Source organism: Phyllobates terribilis, unplaced genomic scaffold (assembly GCF_046119375.1).
Source record: "Phyllobates terribilis strain yellow unplaced genomic scaffold, ASM4611937v1 Scaffold_7__3_contigs__length_470593459, whole genome shotgun sequence".
NCBI lineage: Eukaryota > Metazoa > Chordata > Amphibia > Anura > Dendrobatidae > Phyllobates > Phyllobates terribilis.
In genome coordinates, this window is record NW_027362767.1 from 407,654,959 (window position 1) to 407,671,456 (window position 16,498).

The 16,498-nt window shown below is 41.8% G+C and overlaps 1 protein-coding gene across 1 annotated transcript in view; it reads left to right on the forward strand.

Moving 5' to 3' along the window:
* The first annotated feature begins 3,414 nt into the window (after positions 1-3,414).
* The window catches only part of PLEKHG2 (pleckstrin homology and RhoGEF domain containing G2), an 86,970-nt gene continuing 73,886 nt past the window's right edge, over positions 3,415-16,498 (forward strand). The window contains exons 1-2 of the mRNA XM_073641708.1: positions 3,415-3,737; positions 16,245-16,320. The gene's annotated coding sequence lies outside the window, so the exon portion shown is untranslated. The remainder of the gene's footprint in view (positions 3,738-16,244; positions 16,321-16,498) is intronic.

A 16,498-nucleotide genomic window follows, 5' to 3' on the forward strand; every position in this document is an offset into this window, starting at 1 on the left:
TCATCAATGGAAATCAAATTTATTAACCAATGGAGGCCTGGATTTGGAGTCACCCCCAAAATTAAAGTGGAAAAACACACTACAGGCTGATCCAACTTTGATGTAATGTCCTTAAAACAAGTCAAAATGAGGCTCAGTATTGTGTGTGGCCTCCACGTGCCTGTATGACCTCCCTACAACGCCTGGGCATGCTCCTGATGAGGTTGCGGATGTTCTCCTTTGGGATCTCCTCCCAGACCTGGACTAAAGCATCCGCCAACTCCTGGACAGTCTGTGGTGCAACGTGACGTTGGTGGATGGAGCGAGACATGATGTCCCAGATGTGATCAATCGGATTCAGGTCTGGGGAACGGGCAGCCAGTCCATAACTTCAATGCCTTCATCTTGCAAGAACTGCTGACACACTCCAGCCACATGAGGTCTGGCATTGTCCTGCATTAGGAGGAACCCAGGGGTCTGAGGATCTCACCTCGGTACCTAATGGCAGTCAGGCTACCTCTTGCGAGCACATGGAGGGCTGTGCGGTCCTCCAAAGAAATGCCACCCCACACCATTACTGACCCACTGCCAAACCGGTCATGCTGAAGGATGTTGCAGGCAGCAGATCGCTCTCCACGGCGTCTCCAGACTCTGTCACGTCTGTCACATGTGCTCAGTGTGAACCTGCTTTCATCTGTGAAGAGCACAGGGTGCCAGTAGCGACTTTGCCAATCCTGGTGTTCTGTGGCAAATGCCAAGCGTCCTGCACGGTGTTGGGCTGTGAGCACAACCCCCATCTGTGGACGTCTGGCCCTCATACCACCCTAATGGAGTCAGTTTCTAACCGTTTGTGCAGACACATGCACATTTGTGGCCTGCTGGAGGTCATTTTGCAGGGCTCTGGCAGTGCTCCTCCTGTTCCTCCTTGAACAAAGGTGGAGGTAGCAGTCCTGCTGCTGGGTTGTTGTCCTCCTACGGCCCCCTCCACGTCTCCTGGTGTACTGGCCTGTCTCCTGGTAGCACCTCCAGCCTCTGGACACTACACTGACAGACACAGCAAACCTTCTTGCCACAGCTCGCATTGATGAGCCATCCTGGATGAGCTGCACTACCTGAGCAACTTCTGTGGGTTGTAGAGTCCGTCTCATGCTACCACGAGTGTGAAAGCACAACCAACATTCAAAAGTGACCAAAACATCAGCCAGAAAACATTGGTACTGAGATGTGGTCTGTGGTCCCCACCTGCAGAACCACTCCTTTATTGAGTATGTCTTGATAATTGCCAATATTTTCCATCTATTGTCTATTCCCTTTGCACATCAGCATGTGAAATTGATTGTCAATCAGTGTTGCTTCCTAAGTGGACAGTTTCATTTCACATAAGTTTGATTTTCTTGGAGTTATATTCTGTTGTTTAAGTGTTCCCTTTATTTTTTTTGAGCAGTGTATATAACAAGCCCCCATATATATATATATATATATATATATATATATATATATATATATATATATATATACATACATATACAGTACAGACCAAAAGTTTAGACACACCTTCTCATTTAAAGATTTTTCTGTATTTTCATGACTATGAAAATTGTACATTCACACTGAAGGCATCAAAACTATGAATTAACACATGTGGAATTATATACTTAACAAAAAAGTGTGAAACAACTGAAAATATGTCTTATATTCTAGGTTCTTCAAAGTAGCCACCTTTTGCTTTGATGACTGCTTTGCACACTCTTGGCATTCTCTTGATGAGCTTTAAGAGGTAGTCACCGGAAATGGTCTTCCAACAATCTTGAAGGAGTTCCCAGAGATGCTTAGCACTTGTTGGCCCTTTTGCCTTCACTCTGCGGTCCAGCTCACCCCAAACCATCTCGATTTGGATCAGGTCTGGTGACTGTGGAGGCCAGGTCATCTGGCGTAGCACCCCATCACTCTCTTTCTTGGTCAAATAGCCCTTACACAGCCTGGAGGTGTGTTTGGGGTCATTGTCCTGTTGAAAAATAAATGATGGTCCAACTAAACGCAAACCGGATGGAATAGCATGCCGCTGCAAGATGCTGTGGTAGCCATGCTGGTTCAGTATGCCTTAAATTTTGAATAAATCCCCAACAGTGTCACCAGCAAAGCACCCCCACACCATCACACCTCCTCCTCCATGCTTCACGGTGGGAACCAGGCATGTAGAGTCCATCCGTTCACCTTTTCTGCGTCGCACAAAGACACGGTGGTTGGAACCAAAGATCTCAAATTTGGATTCATGAGACCAAAGCACAGATTTCCACTGGTCTAATGTCCATTCCTTGTGTTCTTTAGCCCAAACAAGTCTCTTCTGCTTGTTGCCTGTCCTTAGCAGTGGTTTCCTAGCAGCTATTTTACCATGAAGGCCTGCTGCACAAAGTCTCCTCTTAACAGTTGTTGAAGAGATGTGTCTGCTGCTAGAACTCTGTGTGGCATTGACCTGGTCTCTAATCTGAGCTGCTGTTAACCTGCGATTTCTGAGGCTGGTGACTCGGATAAACTTATCCTCAGAAGCAGAGGTGACTCTTGGTCTTCCTTTCCTGGAGCGGTCCTCATGTGAGCCAGTTTCTTTGTAGCGCTTGATGGCTTTTGCAACTGCACTTGGGGACACTTTCAAAGTTTGCCCAATTTTTCGCACTGACTGACCTTCATTTCTTAAAGTAATGATGGCCACTCGTTTTTCTTTACTTAGCTGCTTTTTTCTTTCCATAATACAAATTCTAACAGTCTATTCAGTAGGACTATCAGCTGTGTATCCACCTGACTTCTGCACAACACAACTGATGGTCTCAACCCCATTTATAAGGCAAGAAATCCCACTTATTAAACCTGATAGGACACAGCTGTGAAGTGAAGACTATTTCCGGTGACTACCTCTTGAAGCTCATCAAGAGAATGCCAAGAGTGTGCAAAGCAGTCATCAAAGCAAAAGGTGGCTACTTTGAAGAACCTAGAATATAAGACATATTTTCAGTTGTTTCACACTTTTTTGTTAAGTATATAATTCCACATGTGTTAATTCATAGTTTTGATGCCTTCAGTGTGAATGTACAATTTTCATAGTCATGAAAATACAGAAAAATCTTTAAATGAGAAGGGGTGTCTAAACTTTTGGTCTGTACTGTATATATATATATATATATATATATATATATATATATATATATATATAAGTTGCAATTAGCTATCGGGTGGGAAAGTAGCTGTTGCACAGTGTCTTCTAGTGAGGTAGGTAGGTACCTGCGGAGAGGTGGGTGGGCACCGGTACATGCATACATGGCTTCCTGTCTGGCAATGGAGAGGTTAAGAGAAGCAGGAAACTTTTGAGAGTTTTGTTACTGCTCCAGCCCAGTCTCCCCCTCTCAGCTGTGCCTCCCTCCCCCTGCTCTCCTTCTCTCTCTCCCTCCCCTCCCTGGCTGATTACACAGCCCTGGCCCCTTATTTCCTCTGGATTGTCCAGCTTCTTTCTCTCTCCATAGACCACTCTAGTCCCCTGTGACTTGAAGGTGACGGGCACCCCTGCCAATCAATCTGACTTTATCCTTAAACTTGAATGCAGGGACCATCCTCAGGATTTAGTGCCAAATCTCCAACTTAGAAAAAGGGACTTCATCACTTCATGTGGATGAGGATGTGATTGATTTTTTTTTTTAGGGGGGACTACCAGATGGCATTTGTCTGACCGGTAAACCTCAAACTGGGGCACAGAGAGTTGCACACATAAGGTAAGACCACTCTTACATAGAACAATAGGAGAATGGGGGCTGAGCTAGTAAAGAGGGGGAGAGCACGAGACTCTTAAAATTTGCTGAAATGCAGATCTGGGATCTACTCTTACAACTGGGGTGACTACACCACAAAGGATATAGGGTTATACGTAGCTTGTTTGTATCACTTTATGCCACATTGTGACCTATCTCACAAGACCTGAGAGCCTACAGAGATAAATTGGTCAATCGTTCCCACTAGGTCAACTATGTTCAAGTACGGTTGTATCTGGTTGGGTCTTCTGAGGGTTTCGTTATTCATTTCACACCCTCCACGCCCCAGTAAGTGTCCATTATTGAGGCAGAACCCCCTTGAAAATGTTCTCCAAGTCCACTATTGTTCTCCTGACCTATGATCTTCTTACTACTTGTGAGATTTTGAGAAAAAACAGGTGAAACTGAATGGACAGACAATGGAACAATAGTGATGAGGAACAAGATTTTGGATTGACCCCTTAAGGTTTTCATGCTAATTCAGTGACGGTCAAGATATTGTAATATTATTGAAGGACAGAAGCGAAGTATACTGTTACCGTCCAGATTTGTGTTAGATTACTTAACTTTCCGGCATTCTCACGTGCAGATGACTTCCTATCGTGAATGTCATTAGTCCATGGAGTCCATTCAATGGCTTTAATGCCACCACATTGGCTGATAAGGTTCTTCATCGCTTTACCTATTTTGTCTGAGCTCATTCTGGAAAATAGGTGAAGACTTAGGTCTTTGGCATTGTAGTAGGTCTTGATCAATTGTCCTTCTTTGCTCTTAGGGATATAATGTCTCTGTAAATACAGCTGTTCATCAGATATACACTAATCCTCTGAATTGGTCAAGGCCTAACCTTCTTTGTTAGATGAACATGTGTGTAAATATTGTGTTCTCCGCAAACGTAGACGCTAAGATGAGGAGATTTACCTTCCATATACTTGTTGGTCTTTTTGTACAATAGACATCATTATTATCACTTTTCGGTGAAGGTCTGTTTTACAGACTCCTCTGATGTACTGCTTATTTCTAATCCTTGACTCATGGTCCAAACATCAGTGCTCACATCAGTTCCATGCTAGCTAGATACATGTTTAGACCATATTTATCCAAGGGCAAATAGCCATCTTCCCTTTCCAAACAATCCCTTTGAGGGTCAGTTCTCAAATTCCTTTTCTACTGGTTGAAGAAAAAGTTCCAGCATTTTCCTTTTTCAAGAACTTTTAGGAACTAGGAATTGTAGCTCATCCACTGCAAGAAGATTGATGCTTTTGAAGGCTGCCATTTACATAGCTGTTAAGTGAGTAAACCCTTGACCTGTGAGTCAGGTCGGACCCTAACACTTTAATAAACTAGACTGTTTTAGTATGAGTAAGACCAACAGTGATGCATTATGTATGACAGAGCTCTACAGGGGTGCTGGTATTTTGTGATGTGTCAGGTAAATAGACCATACCAGAGGACAGCTGCCAATGTAGTGTGTCATTGGGTAGGTACACTGTGTAGCTTCACATACATCCATGGGATTGTCCATATCTCTATCGTAGGTTGAGATTTCAATGTTGGCGTTGGCATGATCAAGTCTTTAAATTAGGTTTCCTCATTGCAGTTGAACAGGGTGAGAGGGTGCTAGACAGAACCAGGAGAAGGTTCACCTGACTTATCTATACTGGGGTTCTACAACCTACAATGATACTATGGGTACAGTTCTATACATACTTGGTGGACCGTGTCTACAATCTTTCTGGCTTCACAGGAAATATTAAAGCCCGCTGACTATAATGTGAACTGGTTACCCACCAGGGTCTGCACCATCTGATGCAAATGTGTACATCACATAGTAGTGTTTGATGTCTTCAAGACATGCCAAGAATTCACATTGAAAAGTCATGTGCACCATTGGTGAGCACAGCTGACATGTGATGTATACCACATGCCCATAGCAGCAGTCCATTGTACATTTCAGTGTATAGATTGTGTATTGTTTTTATTGAATGTTTGATACCTGTGGGCATTTAACCTTTGGCATACAAAGTACCTTCCTTACATTAGCCATGTGTCTTCCCATAGCATAGCTGTTTGGAAGGAGCAGAATACAACTCTATACAAGTCATGTCACCCTGGTGAAATCTAAGAAAGTACTCGCATCCAACGTGTAGACCTTCCAAAAAGGTCTACATGCTTCAAAGTGTGTGGGGGGGGGGGGCTGAGGATCACCAAAATAAATAATTAGAAGGTACCACCTTCCATCTATACAAATTAATTTTAACCACTATGCACAAAAGCGTCATATCATCCAAGGTTGGAATGGGTCATCACAATATTATAGATTATTTCAGACACTGGATGGTGGATCCAGTGTCTGAAATAATATTGTCCTTTAAGACCCCTATATATATAAGTTGGACGTATCAGCCAAACATCTAGTGTGTATGATGATGTTGGGTGGAGATAAGATTGAGCGGACTACCCCTTTCGGAAGTGAATCTAGAGGCAATCACTTGCATGAATGTCTCTTTCTTTCTTGACCATGGCCATGGCCAACTGGAGGATCTTCTGGTAAACTAGTCCAACTTTGGACCTCCGTTAGGTAAAGATGTCCAATGTTGGACCCCCCGTTAGGTAAACATGGCCTAATAGGTGGTTTTATGAGAGGATGTGTCAAGCTATACCTTCTCATTACTCATCCCAATACATTCTGGGTACACTTGTAGTCCACCTTCTGCTTTCCATTGACCCTGTTTCCTTGACCGTTGCGTTACAATGAACACCGCTTTCTTCCAATGCTTTGCATTCTTTTATAATTTATGATAATTTTGCCCGGTGACCAGCTCTGCATTCTTGTAAGTAAAATTGGTTTCACGTGTATGATGGTGCTACAGAGAAGGATGCCAGTGAATGTCCTGATTTTATTGTGTATGACAGAAGTTTCCAATGAGCGAAATGGTAACTGAGTGAAAGTTTCACCTTCTGACATTGGGCAAATCTGTTTTTTATTATATGATAGTGCCGTCCATTACATGACAATGGAATCCATTGAATCATTTGGGCTGCCGTCAATTCCATCCCATCGTGAGTCTGCAGGTCAGATTTAGTGATGTAATGGAAATTGGCCAACGCTCAGATGTGAAGAGACATCAAGACACTCCTCCATGGCGAGAGAGGTATTTGGGACGCTTGGTAACTGCTCAGTAATCAAACTGCTTGGCATGCCCCTAATGGTAGGGAAAGGCACTACATTTTAGGCCATAGTTGTCAGTTCTGGTTGTAGTCTTGGCTGGCAAAATGGTCTTACAACAGTGGTATAGCGAGAGAACAAAGTCTACCAGATCCAGCCAAGCCAGTCTCATAGAGTAGATGCTATAGAGTGGATCGCATAAGTAAATGTAATTGAGTGGATCCCCAGAGTAGATAGCACAGAGTATATACCATAGAGTGGATCCCATAAAATAGTTACCGTATAGTGGATTCCATAGTATAGATCCCATAGAATAGATGCCAAAAATTAGATACCACTCAGTTAATCCTATGGAATAGGTACCATAGAGTAAATAACATAGACTGGATCCCATATAGTGGGTACCATATAATAGCTGCTATAGAGTGGATCTAATGAAGTAGATTCCACAGAGTATATCCCATAGATTGGATCCCATACATTAGGAACCACCAGTGGATAATATATAGGAGATTCCTTGTAGTAGATCCCATACAGTGGACCCCATAGAGTAGATAACATGGAGTGAACCCGAGATAGTTGATTCCTAAATATCTCATTTTTACAGACTAATGTTGCCATCTAAGGTTACTCTGTGGTCATGATATCTGGGATAGAGTAGATAACATATAGTTGATCCCATGGAATAGATACCATAAAGTAGATGACATAAAGTGGATGTCATGTGATGGATCCCATTGAGTAGATACCATATTGTAGATAGCTTGGAATGGATCCCATAAAATAGGTACCATAGAGTAGCTACAGTTGAGTGGATCCCATCAAGCAAATACCATAGAGTGAATCCCATAGAGTAGAAAACATAGTGTATCCCACAAGTAGATCCCATAGAGTGAATTCCGTAGAGTATGATCCACAAAGTGGATCCCACAAAGTAGGTATCATAGAGTAGCTGCGGTTGAGTGGATCCCATAAAGTAGGTACCATAGAGTAGTTACGGTTGAGTGGATCCCATCAAGCAAATACCATATAGTGGATCCCATAGAGTAGGAAACATAGAGTGTATCCCACCAAGTAGATCCCATAGAGTGGATTCCGTAGAGTACGATCCACAGAGTGGATCCCACAAAGTAGGTACCATAGAGTAGCTACGGTTAAGTGGATCCCATCAAGCAAATACCATACAGTGGATCCCATAGGGTAGGAAACATAGAGTGTATCCATAGAGTGGATTCCGTAGAGTACGAACCACAGAGTGGATCCCATATTGCAAATTCCATGCAGCAGTTCCCAGACAGTGTATCCCATAGAGTAGATAGCATTGAGCCGATCCCACATTTAGTAGATTCCATGCAATAGATCCCAGACAGTGTATCCCATAGAGTAAATACCATAGAATAGATCCCATAAATAGATATATATTTTTTTTTATAGACTAATGTTACTATCTAGGCTTTGTTAATGGCTCTTTCCAGTGTGGGACTATTACTCTCTGGTCATTATATCTGACACTTAAGCAGTCACGGACTGATATATGCACATGAACTAAATTCATATCTGTTTTCAGAATGAAAAGTAAAAAATAAATCATGTCACTGGATTTGATGTACATTGATGGCTCACGCTTTTTGCAAGTAATTCATTGTAACGGGCAACGTTCTGGAGATTACTGGAGAGGTCAATCACCTCCTAGGGGATTAAAGGGGTTGTATATTTTTATGTCAAAATGGGCCATATAACTGCACACATGTGGTTTCTAACTATGTTATATGGTCTGTGCTGCAATTTGTTCCCCAAGTGCTGATCTGGATGACCTGGGCTGCCGGGGTGGGGGTTGGGTATTCCCAATATGCATTGTCACACAGATGTCTATGAGGATACAATATTTGGAAATGATAAAAGATTAATGTAATTTGAATATACCATGATGAATTAATTGGAATCTTCCCATCTATTAGCTACAGGGGGTTCAAAAGTGGAAACACATTGATTTCAATGGACTCCATGTATTGTTTTCCCAGTGCTAAAAACAATAATTAAAAGGGCTGTTCCATGAACAGCAGTTATTAATTATCCTCAGATGATAATTGTATGGTCCCTGAAGGACCGGCTGCTGAGACCCCCACTGATCCCAAAAAGAGAAGCTAAAGTCTACTGTGTAAATGGAGCAGTAGTGAGCACGTGCGACCACCACTCCTATAGACAGTGAGTGGTCGCACATGCTCATTACTGTTAACTAAAATTAAATGAAATGGTTAATTCTGCACCACAAGTATATCAAAGATGGAAGATGAATGGTATCCAAAAATGTGGTTTATTTGTCAACGCGTTTCGAAGTTCAAAACTTCTTCATCAGGACAAACCACTGATCCCAAAAAGAGAAGCTAAAGTCTACTGTGTAAATGGAGCAGTAGTGAGCACGTGCGACCACCACTCCTATAAACAGTGAGTGGTCGCACATTCTCATTACTGTTTATTCACATAGTGAACGATAGGACCCCCTTTCCTGGCATCAGTGGCTGTCCCAGCTGTCAGACCCCCATTGATCATCACTTTATCTGTAGATAGGTAGATTATGGTGTTTATGGGACAACCCCTTTAAAGCTCTTGCCATTAAAAGGAGTTAACAGAATGAGAGAAAATATAGCAGATTCCCCCCCCCCCAAAACAGTGCAACATGTAGCCACAAATTGCAGTTCAGCTCTTTTGATGTGAATCGGGATGAGCTGCAATACCACAAACAGCCTGTGGACAGGGGTGGTGCTATTTTGGGATGAAAACAAGCGGCCATGTTTTTTTTAATCTTCTTTGACCCCTTAAACGTCTTGCAGATCCAAATATGGTTAGAAATTACTTCTCCTAGAGACGATCAGGGGTCATCTCAAAGTAGACTGTGATCCTGTGCTCAAGTGAAAAGAGCGGCTGCGAAATGATCAAGCAGAAAACGGAGAGGGAGCAATTATGTGAAGCATTTCTGAGAAATTCTGCTATCATTATTGCTGCCTTGTGATGTGTTTTATCATGTTCCTTATTCTTCTAATGATTAAAATGAGCCCGGTAATTAGAGGACTGTAGGAAACAATTAGAGTGCCCCCCTCCCCATCCTCAATCTATAAGTAGATGTGGATAAATAGTCCCAGCTCTGAACTTTCACAGACCACATAGTTAATGTCCCATTTAACTCCAACTCAAGAGATGAAGGCCTTATTATGTAAAGGTTAGACACACAAATATTGCCAGTCTTCTCGAAAGTCTTTAAACCTCCATTACTATGTGGTCATCACCCTAAACATATGTGTACCTGGATATAATCACCAGAGACATGAGGTTGGGGATAAAGGGGTAGGATCCTAAAGAAATCCTAAAAAGAAGAAAATTGAAATGGTCCATGTTAAGTCAACCTCCATGTGCCACCTCGACCAACCATAACCTTTTCAAAGTGTATACAGTAGATGGTGCCAGAGATGGAGCACGTTCCTCCAAGCCTGGGTGTCAAGGAGTTTATCTACAAGCCACTTTACATCGGTCAGGGTATCTAGATCTAGGTTTTGGGTAGTCAACTGAATATTTGCCCGAAGTTGAGAAGCTCAAAACTTCAACAACTTTGGTTCCTAATATTACTTGGAGAACATATGGAACTAGCACTGGTATTCTTACTGAATGTTAGGAAATTTGGGATCATTGTGCTCTTCAGCAAAATAGATGATCCTAAGATGCTACCTTTCTTTCCACCTCTTAGATGATAAAGGAAGTTCTCTATACATTGTCCTCCAAGGATATTACTTGTAGAGAAGCCATATATCAACCAAGGATCTAAGATCTTCATTCCTTCTCAATCTTGGGTAGCGAAGGAGACAAAAGTAAAAGATAACACAAGATAGTGCTGAGAAGTTGTCACTCAATTAGACCTTTGGATCACTTTGTAGTGAAAGGGGTTGTCTTGTGAATCTCATAGAAATCGACCTCCTACTCGAAAAGCTCGAGGGGAGAGTCACCTTAAGAGAACAGCTCTCATTCTGAAGACATTGTCCCAGGCTACGTATTACATGGTTGGCCATCCATTTGGTGCCACTTTTCCTGGTGGCGAAAGATGTTCACCAGTGGTGGGTCATGGAAATCAACTGGATCTGCCAAAATAATTAATTGACAGAACTATTTCAAAACTTCATTTGAGAATATGACTCATTCTCAGCCACAATTTCAAGGGGGTTTCCAGAATAAGGTGAATGAAGACCTTCTATCCTTTTAGACAGTCTATTGTCCTGGTTGGAGCCTCTATCATAGACCTATGATGGAGGAATCTTCCATGCATACATCTCATTGGTGCTCTACTGGGAACTCTGAACATGGATCACTACAACCTCTAGCAAAAAGTAAAATGCAGGGACATTATCATCTATGTGGGGCGGAAGGATGGACTATGAGTGCCCAAAGTAGCCACATTCTTGGCCACTGCTCATATCCTCTTTGGATGGCAAGGTCCAATGGTCTCCCAAGGTTGTGACATACATGCAGTGCATGAACAGACTATGTATACTATATATACTCTATATTAGTGGTCCATGAATACATCAGAACATATTGCCTGTGAGAAAACATGCTTTTTGTTGGAGCTCTGATGCCTCTCGCACCAGCTCATATTATGCAGAAAGCGTTTTACGATATCTGATCCCAAAAGTATTTTTGGAAACATGTCAGATATTTTGGAAACTGATTGTTTCCATATTTGGAAGGGTCAGAGAGCAAGATTTTAAAGCGAGTGTGTAATGCACACCGCAGCGTGTACCAAAATGTACTTTTGTGCGAAACACACTGCATCACGTGCAGAGGAGACGCACCTCCCTTCTTGTGCGTTGGCGTAAACACATTTTGTATCGTCATGGGTTTTCTTTTTGTTTTTCTTCGGCTCATAAGTTGCACAATGTATAATATTTGTAGCAAGTTATGAAATCATGTGCAATATAAATGCTTGAACATCGGATGGATGTAGAACAACTATTTAAAAAAAAGTTTTGAAACTTTTTATTTGTTTTGGTCAACATGGGGCACTTGACATAGAAGAATGCCACAAAACTGCTCCGAAACCCAGGTGTGAACAGTAACTCCACAAAACACATTTTGGCTTTCAAACACCGTTTATATCCGATTCTAGATTCCAGTAAAAAATAAAAGGATAGATGCATCCCTATAAAATGATAGATGCATCCCTAGGGGATGCTGGATGCTTGAAATTGGGCTGTGTCACCAGTCGAAAACCGTCACTAGCAATGAGAAGTTCTAATTTGACTTTGTTTTCGGACCCTCCTCATAGTTTACCCCTGAGCATTCTCCTGAAACCTGAGCTGAACAGTCTGGAAATTAAAGGGATAAGAATTCTGAACACTAGCAAAATCCTTTGATTGGGAATTCAGCCCCTGATGACCTAAGCAGACCTTTTAACGCTTCAACTTCAGGATAACCTACATAGAATAATGCCTGATGGAGACAATGCTGTATAAGTTGTCAGCAAATCATTAATTTAGGTTGGTTGCATGTCAGTTCCCTATATACCTGCATACATCAAGTCCGCCAGGTCTGGAATTTATTCTTTTTTAATCCCTGACTGAAATGTTCATTGGCTACTTTGAGATACGTCAAATTACCAGATCTACCACTCTTACAGCAAAACTTCGATTTACTCCCAGTTAACATCAGTCACTCTAGAGGTTGCAATCACTACTGCGTAATGGACATTTATGGGATGCAGAGTATTGATGACTAATACAAATGGTAAATAGCAGGACTGCAGAGGTTACAATTAATTTCGGGTTGTGATGGTTCCATAGGACATTTATGGGATGCAGAGTATTGATGACTAATACAAATGATGAATAGCTGGACTGCAGAGGTTACAATTAATTTTGGGTTGTGATGGTTCCATAGAACATTTATGGGATATGGAGTATTGATGACTAATACAAATGGTGAATAGCAGGACTGCAGAAGTTACAATTACTAACGGGTTGTGATGGTTCCATAGGACATTTGTGGGACGCAGAGTATTGATGACTAATACAAATGGTGAATAGCAGGACTGCAGAGGTTGCAATTACTAACGGGTTGTGATGGTTCCATAGGACATTTGTGGGATGTGGCGTATGGATGACTGTTGTTAGTTGTACAATGATGTCATCACTGCAGATTGATAAAAATGGATTCTAGATAGACTTCTGACATTACAATTACTATTGTGTTGTGATGGTTTCATTGGACATTTATGGGATGCAGAGTTTGGATGATGTTATTTTGGTTGTATAATGATGTCATCACTGCAGACTGATACAAATGGAATATAGAAAGACTGCAGAGGTTACAATTGATATTTGATTCTGATGATTCCATAAGACATTTATGGGATGCGGAGTATTGATGACGTTTTTGTTAGTTGTACAATGACGTCATCACCACTTCAGACTGATACAAATGACGAATAGAAGGACTGCAGAGGTTACAATTAATATCGGGTTATTATTATTATTATTTATTTATATAGCGCCATTGATTCCATGGTGCGGTACATAAGAAGGGGTTACATACAAAACACCATTATCACTTACAGTAAACAAACTAACAGTGATAGACTGGTAAGAGGGAAGAGGACCCTGCCCTTATGGGCTTACATTCTACAGGATGATGGGGAAGGAGACAGTAAGTTGGGGGGTTGCAGTAGCTCTGGTGTTGTTGAGGTGGCAGCAAGCAAGGTCATGGCAGGCTGTAAGCTTGTTTGAAGAGATGGGTTTTCAGGTTGTGATGGTTCCATAGGACATTTATGGGATGTGGGATTTGGATGATGTTTTTTGGTTGTACAATGATGTCTGTCATCACTGCAGACTGATGCAAATTGATATCGGGTTGTGATGGTTCCATTGGACATTTATGGGATGCAGAGTAATTATGAAGGTTTTTTTGGATTGTACAATGATGACATCAATCCAGACTAATACAAATGGTGAATAGCAGGACTGCAGAGATTACAATTACTATCGGGTTGTGATGATTCCATTGGACATTTATGGGATGCGGAGAACTGATGACCTTTTTTGTTCTACATCGATGTATGACTAATACAGATGTGCATAGAAAGACTGCAGAGGTAGCAATCACCATTGGTTTATAATGGTCCCACTAAACATTTATGGGATGCGGAGTATTGATGACATTTTTTTAGCTGTACAATGACGTCATTACTGCAGACTAAAACAAATGGTGAATAGCAGGACTGCAGAGTTGACATTTATCATCGCGTTGTGATGGTTCCTTTGGATATTTATGGGATGCAGAATACTAATGTCATTGTTTTGATTGTACAATGAGGTCATCACTCCGGACTTATACAAATAGTGCGTGTACAGCTGATTTTATGCAGATGCCATCACATACTGTAGGTGGCAAATGAGGTCCAAAGCAGTGAGATATTGAGTCTTCAATTTACACCACTGCACCAGATCCATCTCAACAATCCTTCAACCCTTTCATACTTACATTTGAGGAAGCCATAGTGATTTTATGGAAATCCCTGTCACTTCTTGTCAGGATGGGTCAGTGTCGCATGGTAGAACTGGCATGGCTGGAATATGGTAGAGAACCAATGGGTCTACTAATTGTGAATACCCAAGCTGACCCAGTTACCGAGAGTTTTTATTTAGACGTTGATATTCATTTCTTTTCCTTTAATGAGAGGATGGTGGTGAAAGAAGCCTGAATTGTCGGGTGCACAATAGTCTACGAAGATCATTCTTACTTTTGGTGTCGACAGCCCCAGTCATTTTCTAACTCTGGGTGTGAGTCTGTTATAAGCTTACACTTCCATTACCAATATGAGGAAATGAAAAGTGATTGTGTTAATGAATCCCGGGAAGCCAGGCTTTATTGGCACCGGCCTGTCGATTCCTGGATACGTGGAAACAGGAGGTGGAGGGACAGACAGGGTATGGGGAAGAATTAGGAGAGGTCCTGCTGATAAGGGTACTGACGGCTAACTAATTGTGGAAGTTTAGCTAGGAAAATAAAATGTGAATGTCCTGTGTATGGGGGACCGGCAAGCCACCCTTATAGAGCCACAATAATGGCTCGCTGCCAGCCGTCTACCAACCATAGAAGGATGAAGCGCAGAAATTCTTACAAATGTATGTCCACCCCGAACCCACCTCTCATCTGCAGCCAACATGGAGAAAATAGGCCTTCACATATCAGTCCCAATTATCTCACAATCGTTATGATGGGGGGGGGGGCTTAAAAAACTGTGTATAAGTGTTAGGGTCAGAGCCAATTTCAAGGTTTCCAAAGAGTCTCAAGTTGATCCCAGTCGTCTCTATTCTCTCCACGCTGCCCACCATATAATACCTCTTGGTGTACCATTGGTGTCCTGCATGACTACTGTTCATAGATTTTGTTTGATTTTTTTTTTTACTTAAATGCATGTATTTGGGACTAAAAATCAGTTTTGCAATTGGGTGCCATTTGAAATTGTGCACAGTTTGGCTTTTATTGGAGCTTATTTCGCCAGCACGTTCATTTTTATGTTGTCTATAGTCATAAATGAGCTGAAAGGAGCTCAGAGAAAAAAGAACAGATAAAAGAATTACAAACTCTTCTACAAACTCAGAATGAGCTCACTGATGGATTCTAAGTTTACTCCTTCAGAAGCCGGCAATAGACGGTGCAGCATACATGTGTCCTGCTCATTTATATGGACATGCCCATGTACATCACCGACACCGTACTGCAGTTGTCGCCCCCCCCCTCCAAGATGAGCACTTAGGGACTCAATCGTAGAAAAGGCAAATGGTGCAAAATGATTATTGAAACCCAGATTGCATGCATTTAAGTAAAAAAAAATTGCAACCCCTTTATTGTCTATGCCATGCTATTTCACAAAATGGCATTAAAATAGTTGAGCACATGTAGGCAAGGGTGGCCTGTGGGGTAATAGTAGAGCCATGCCGGTACTATGCCAAAGGAGTAATTTTACCCCATAGACTTCCGTCAGGTTGTCCACCTTTGGAGACATTTTTTTTACCTTAAATCATTTTTGTAATTGTTTTTCATAAAAAAAAATCAACAATTTGCCTTTACGGGCGCTTTGTTTCTCTACAAACGCTACCATGGACATGCCCATGTATACCACCAACACCCTACTGCAGTGATAGCCCCCAAGATCAGCTCTTAGGAATCGTAGAAACAAATTTACCACTACATCTATTTCCATGTCTTGCCAATTAACCTTTACTTTCCGACCATCTAACATTTTCATATCTTTCCAGCTTTAGGCTCTTCATCCTCCTCAGAATTTACGTCCTCTCACAATGGGATGAAGATATCTGGCAGTGGCTATTTTTGGTGAGTCTTAGATTATTATTTCCGTCACGTTGAATACCAATTTCCTCCCTTGTATACACTATCCACCATACTAACAGCATCGTACTGTGTAGACCTCTAACCTGAAGGTCCCATATTAACTTCTCTATCTAAAGTAATGGATCTTCAAAGCCTCAATGAGTTTGGCGTTGGGGTGCGG